Source organism: Gorilla gorilla, chromosome 18 (assembly GCF_029281585.2).
Source record: "Gorilla gorilla gorilla isolate KB3781 chromosome 18, NHGRI_mGorGor1-v2.1_pri, whole genome shotgun sequence".
Lineage (NCBI taxonomy): Eukaryota > Metazoa > Chordata > Mammalia > Primates > Hominidae > Gorilla > Gorilla gorilla.
This window is the reverse complement of record NC_073242.2, coordinates 77,563,934-77,570,682: the sequence shown is the minus strand read 5'-3', so window position 1 is coordinate 77,570,682 and position 6,749 is coordinate 77,563,934. Positions and strand designations below refer to the sequence as shown.

The following is a 6,749-nucleotide window of genomic DNA, read 5'->3' as shown; positions in this document are numbered from 1 at the left end:
GAACATGATTTCTCAGTTATCTAGCATTGCTTGTTTCAGTCCGGCTCCCATGAACTTAGTGTCCTGGAAGGCTTAAGGGCCTCCTGGTATCCTCCCTATAGAAAGGAAGCCCCACTGGTCATTAAAGATCATCTAGCAGCAGGCCTAGTAGTAGAGCAGGCTGACTTCAGGTTTACTGCTCAAGGTAAACAGTGACTGTGATTAAAGGAACTTGATGTCTTTCCCTCAGCTTAAATTGCACCCCATCTCCAGACCTGGCTGGGCCATGGGTGAGAAGGGCAGGAACTAAACCCAATGGAAGTCCCCCCACTGACCGCCAGTCTTGCTAATGAGCTTGATCTCCTCCAACATGATGTCCCTGCTGATAGCCTTGCACCTGTCATACAGGGTGAGGGCGGCCACTGCAGCAGAGGTCAGGGCCTCCATTTCCACCCTGGTGGGGGCCCCGAGCCTGGCAAGATGCCGGGATCTCCACAGCATGGCATGTGCTGTCCAGCTCCAGCTGCACCTGGACGTGGCTCAGGGCCACGTGGTGGCACAGAGGGATCAGCTGGCTGGTCACCTTGGCTGCCCGGACTCCAGCCAGCTGGGCCACCACCAGGGCATCTCCTTTCTTGAGCTGGTTCTGCTGGACAAGCTTGAAGGCTACAGGCCCCAGGATGACCATGGCTGAGGCCACAGCCAACCACTCTGTGTCTGGCTTCCTGCCCACATCTACCATAGCTTCCCGTCCTTCCAAGTCCACATGAGTTAGTTGTTCTGAGGTTAGCTGGTGTCCTGAGGGGGCAGCAGGAGCCCAGGAACCTGGGCTAAGGCACTTTGAGTTGGCATCTGAGTCTGCATGGGAAGTGTAGTGTCTCTGAAAGGAGCCAGAACCTAGCTGCTGCTGGGCTAGAAGAGGGGTCTGGGGTACCCTGTATCCTTTCCATAAAGTGGCCATCTGACTGGAGAAATTCATTCTGGATCTCAGACCTTGAAAATGGAGGGGGTCCCAGGAGGAAATGCTTGGATTGGCTGGTGGGGAATCGTGGAACATCAAAAATGTCTTGATGGGGGTCACCCACCGATGAGGATCATGGGCCAGTTCTTCATCTGGGAAATACTGAACATGCCTGCATGCTGCTGCTTCTTCCTGCCCACGGCAGCACCAATGATTCTCAGCAGCTCCTGCTTGGAGGCCCCAGATCACAGTGATCCCGTAGAGATACCTCAGAGTTTCCAAAGAGGCAGACCTTGAGGTTCCCGTCAGCTGTGATTTGCAGGCGGTTGCAGGTCCCACAGAAATGCTCAGACATGGACATGATGAAGCTGATCTGGCCTTGGAAGCCAGGGATTTTAAAGGCCTTGGCTGTCCTGGATTCCTCCTCTGACAGCTTCTCCAACTCTGGCCACAGCTGCCAGACAGTTTCTAGCATCTCCTTATAGCGACCATCTTCTTGAAGTTCCACTTGTTGCCATCAAAGGGCATGTACTCTATGAAGGCCACGTCCAGGGGGAGGCCCTTGATCAAGGCCGCAAAGTCCAGGAGTTCATCCTCGTTAAGGCCTCGCGTCATCACACAGTTCACCTTCACAGGGTTGTAGCCTGGCTCGTTGGCCTTGTGGATGCCCTCCATGACCTTGTGGAAGGCTTTCCTGCGGACAATGAACTCAAACTTGGCAGGCACCAGTGTGTCCAGGCTGATGTTGATGGCGCTGAGACCAGCCCTCTGAAGCTGGGGCAGCAGCCGGGCCAGGCTGATGCCATTGGTGGTGACACCAATGGTCCTCAGCCCTTCCAGTCGCTGGAGCTGGGCCACAATGTCCACCTCGTCCGGCTGGATGAGCGGCTCTCTGCCCATGAGCCAGATCTTTTCGACGCCTTCCTTCACAAAAAGCCAGGCGAGGGTCAGGATCTCTTTTGTGGTCAGCAGGTTGGCCTTGGGGGTCAGCGGGACCCCTTCCTCCGGCATGCAGTACTGACATCTGAGGTTGCACTTCTCCAGGAGGGAGATCCGCAGGTAGCTGTGCTGCCGGCCGAAGCTGTCTGTGAGGAAGGCAGAGAAGGGGGCCTCGTGCTCCCGCGAGAACTGCCTCCGCCTGGACAGCTCCTGTGAGGCAGCTTGCAGGGACTCGCCCGGGCGGGGTGGCATCACCGGAACCCGTGAGCTGCAGCTCCGTGGCGTTGGACCTTAGGAGCCGGCGCAGCATCCGGGAAGCCTGATCCCGGCAGAGCTGCGGCCCTCAGCCGGCTTCGGGAGCACACTGGCCGGGCAAAAGCGATTCTCCTGCCTCAGCCTCTTGAGTAGCTGAGATCACAGGCATGCACCACTACGCCCGGCTAATTTTTTGTATTTTGAGTAGAGGTGGTGTTTCACCATGTTGGCCAGTCTGGCCTCGAACTCCTGACCTCAAATGCTCTGCCTGCCTCGGCCTCCCAAAGTGCTGAAATTACAGGGGTGAGCCACCGCGCCAGGCCCATCTACTTTATGTTTCTATAGATTTACCTTTTCTGGACATTTCATACAAATGGAATCACATAATATGTAACCTTGTATGATTGGCGTCTATCACTTAGTGTAATGATTTCAGGGTTCATCCATGTCGTAGCGTGTGTCAGTGCCCCATTACTTTATGACAGCTGGTCATAAAGTAATGTATGCATAGACTACATTGTATGTATAGACTACATTTCGTTTATCCGTTCATTAGTTGATGGACATTTACACTGTTTCCACCTGGGGCTATTATGAATAACGCTGCTGTGAGCGTTCATATATAAGTGTTTGTGTGCACATATGTTTTCAATTCTTTTGGAGATATATATACAACTGTTTTTATTCATCCCTTTATACTTCCTGTTATGAGAGATGAGGATTTAGCTTGTTTACAGTATTCTCTTTCCTTCCCATCTCTATCCTACCAGTAATCTATTTTTCTTCTTCCTTTTATTACATTTGTAACTGTAGTAATTGTGATTGATTTTCACTCAGATAACAAAAACCTGCCTATAGCAGCTTAAACACACAGGGAGAAATTTGTACTCACTAAACAAGTCCTGCTTATTGTTGGTTCAGCTGCCAAAAACTGCCAGCAGGGACCCAGTTTAAAATAAAATAAAAATTTAAATAAATTTTTTATTTTATGCCTTCCCTATCTTTCCCGTCTGCCATCCTTAACAGGCTAGTTTTTATATTCATGCTTGTCTTCATTTGATTACAAGATGGTGGCCACAAGTCCAAACATCACAGCTTCATACAAACAGGAAAAAGAGGAGAGTAGGCAGGAAACAAGAGCTATGTCTGTCACCTTTCATCAATAAAGTACAAGCTTTCTTAGACCTCCCCTCACAAACCCTCTAGCAAAGCAAACTTCCACTTAAATCTCACTGGCCAGAACTAAGTCACATGACCACACATAGCTGCAAGGGAACCTGGAAAAACCTACAAGAAACTGGATTGACTAATTGGCTTATATCAATAGTTCTCAACCCTCGTTACATATTAGAATCTCCTAGGGATATTTTTAAGTGTACGTCTCTGAACATGGTCTTATCCTAGGGTCAGTGGTTCTCAACCAAGGGAAAGTTAGCAATGTTTGTGTACAGTCTTGATCCTTGTAACTGGGGGTGAGGTGCGCCCACCATTAAGTGGATAGAGGCCAGGATGGTGTAAAACACCCTACAACACACAGAACAGCCCCCAACAACACAGAATTATTCTCTTCAAAATGTCAGTAGTGTCAAGTTTGAGAAACCTTGCCCTAGACCAATTAAATTATAATCTCTTCTACGTGGTTGCAATGTGCAGCCAGGGTTAAGATTTACTGGTTTCTGAATGATCCATTACATATCATGATTACACCATATTGATGCCCTGAACAAAACTGGGGTTCTGTTACAAGGAAGTAAAGGGGAATAAATATTGGTTATGTAGTGTGTCTGCTCCAGTAACTTTGGTCATATGCTAACAATTTTAATTCTAATTCTATTAATCATGTAGTGTCTTTTGGTTCCTGTTTCATGAGATGAGAATATCAGCCCCTCACACACTTTGAGCTCTTCTCCCTTTTACTTTTCAACTTCTATCATTTGAAATTTAATTTTAGATTGACAAAGTGAATAGCATTTATTTTCTGTCCTATAATCAAAATTGCATCTATATGTTGTCTAACTACAGATTTTTTTTCTTTCTTTTTTTTTTTTTTTTTTGAGACAGGGTCTTACTCTGTCACCGAGGCTGGAGTGCAGTGGCAGGATATTGGCTCACCAAAACCTCCGCCTCCCAGATTCAAGCGATTCTCCTGCCTCAGCCTCCCAAGTAACTGGGATTACAGGCACATGCCACCATGCCTGGCTAATTTTTGTATTTTTGGTAGAGACGGGGTTTCACCATGTTGGCCAGGCTGGTCTTGAACTCCTGTCCTCAGGTGATCTGCCTGCCTCGGCCTCCCAAAGTGCTGGGATTACAGGCATGAGCCACTACGCCCAGCCCAACTGTAGATTCTTAAAGTTGAAATTTAAAAAGCAGGATTTACATTAAGACAATATAAACGTTGTTCACTGCAGAGCTCAGAAATGTTTTTAAGCTACATTTCTTTATCAGCTTTTGTTTTACCTAGGGTTTGTAATTTTATTTATTTTATGTATTTTTATTTATTTATTTTTTGAGACAGGGTCTCACTCTGTCACCCAGGCTGGAGTGTAGTGGCGTGGTCACAGCTCACTGCAGACTGGACCTCGTAGGCTCAAGTGATTCCTTCACATCAGCCTTCCAAGTAGCTGGGACCACAGGCATACACCACCACACGTGGCTAATTTTTGTATTTTTTGCAGAGATGGGGTCTTGGCCAGGTTGGTATCAAACTCCCAGGCTCAAGAGACCTGTGCCCCCTCAGCTTCCCAAAGTGCTGGGATTACATGTGAGCCAGCCCTCGCAGCCCTTATTTTTTTTTCTTTTTTGGGGGGAGTGTTAGACTTAGGCCATTTTATTTTTATGTTATTTATTTATTTATTTATTTATTTATTTATTTATTTATTTATTGAGGCAGAGTCTTACTCTGTCACCCAGGCTGGAGTGCAGTGGCATGATCTCAGCTCACTGCAACCTCCGCCTCCCAGGTTCAAGCAATTCTCCTGCCTCAGCCTCCCGAGTAGCTGGGATTACAGGCATGCACCATCACACCTGGCTACTTTTTGTATTTTTAGTAGAGATGGGTTTCACCATGTTGACCAGTCTGGTCTCAAACTTCTGACCTCGGGTGATCCACCTGCCTCAGCCTCCCAAAGTGCTAGGATTACAGGCGTGAGCCACCGTGCCTGGCCAACTTAGGCTATTTTAAAAGGTATTCATATAACCCTACTTCTATCTGGTATCAGCAAGGAACAAACAAGGACTAAAACTAGACAAAGTTTCTTGGAACTAAAAGCTTTCCCAATCACCCTCTAATTCCAATGAGATTTTTAAAAACTGTGGAATCTAATTCATTTGAAACCAGGCTTACACAATAGAGTTCTAATACTATAATTCTATGTATCTAGGTAGGTTTCAGTAAATAAAGAAATACATATTTGGCGAAGTTGTTAAATGTTAAATTTTTGTTTGGGAATGGTTTTACTGGATGCTTCTAATGTAAATAGGAGAAAAATCTTTCGTTGACTCATTTGTCAGATACAATGTGATTTTATATATTACGCACTGGTGAAGTAGGGATATAGTGATGGATGAGCTAGCCCCACGTGACAACTGTAAATAATTTTATTTGCAGTGGATACTTCTCATTATTGACTGCTCTATAGCCAAAGAACATTAAGTGAAATTACATTCAGACTTGGTGTTACTGGGAAGCAAGGTCTCCACTATTGTGAACATCTGGGTGCGGCTGCAACAGGAACATGCTGTGACCTCTGGGACATGAACGTCTATCCTGATTGCAACTCCACATTGCAATTCCTTCTAGAATTCGGTGGTAGTTTAAATAACTTTACGATAGGCTTCCCAGAGCTCCACAGAGCATTGTCGATGACTGCCTGGATACCCAGAAGCTGTATAATTCAATCTTGTAGGTAATATAATATCACCTCTTCATAGATTATTTTTGCACATAGTATAGTTGTATTTTCTGTTACTTTTGATTGGTCAAATTTTTAGTGAGGTAAAATGTACACAGAGTGAAAGACAGATCTTAAGTACAATTCAAGGGGTTTTGACAAATGTATACTCCTATGTAACCAATGTCTTAATTGGTTAATTTTCTCTTTTGGGAGTTTTGGTAATATTAATTTGAGTTAATGCCCAAAGATCTCTGAAAAAAAAATTTTTCTTTCTTCCTATGAAAGTTTTTTTAATTGTGATAAAATCCACATAACACGATCTTTTTGGAGTTCATAAGCATGATCGTTGGGTTTTCATGTGCGTGTGTGAGATGTGACTCCCTCAAGCCTTGTTACGACATCAGCACATTACCAGTCTGACACACACAGAAAATACACATAACAATATTTACCATCAGTGACACTTAGTACATTTATAATATTGTGCAACCATTACTACCACCTAGTTCTAGAACATTTTCACTACTTTAGAAGGAAACCCCATACGCATTAAGCAATCACTCCCCATTCCACCTTCCCTAAGCTCTGGCAACCATTCATCTGCCTTCTGTCTCTATGGATTTGCCTAGTCTGGATATTTTATATAGAATCATACTATATTGGCCTTTTGTGTCTGGCCCATTTTTTTTTCACTTAGCATAATTTTTTCAAGACTCATA

At 45.3% G+C, this 6,749-nt stretch overlaps 1 non-coding gene and 1 pseudogene across 1 annotated transcript; one reads left to right on the top strand and one right to left on the bottom strand.

The window, feature by feature from the left end:
• Positions 1-285: 285 nt before the first annotated feature.
• On the bottom strand, positions 286-2,189 carry LOC101152611 (molybdenum cofactor biosynthesis protein 1-like; annotated as a pseudogene).
• Positions 2,190-6,348: 4,159 nt separating this feature from the next.
• On the top strand, positions 6,349-6,452 carry LOC115931148 (small nucleolar RNA U13). Its single transcript, XR_004067698.1, has one exon. It is a non-coding gene; the product is annotated as a small nucleolar RNA U13 (small nucleolar RNA).
• The last annotated feature ends 297 nt before the right edge of the window (positions 6,453-6,749 follow it).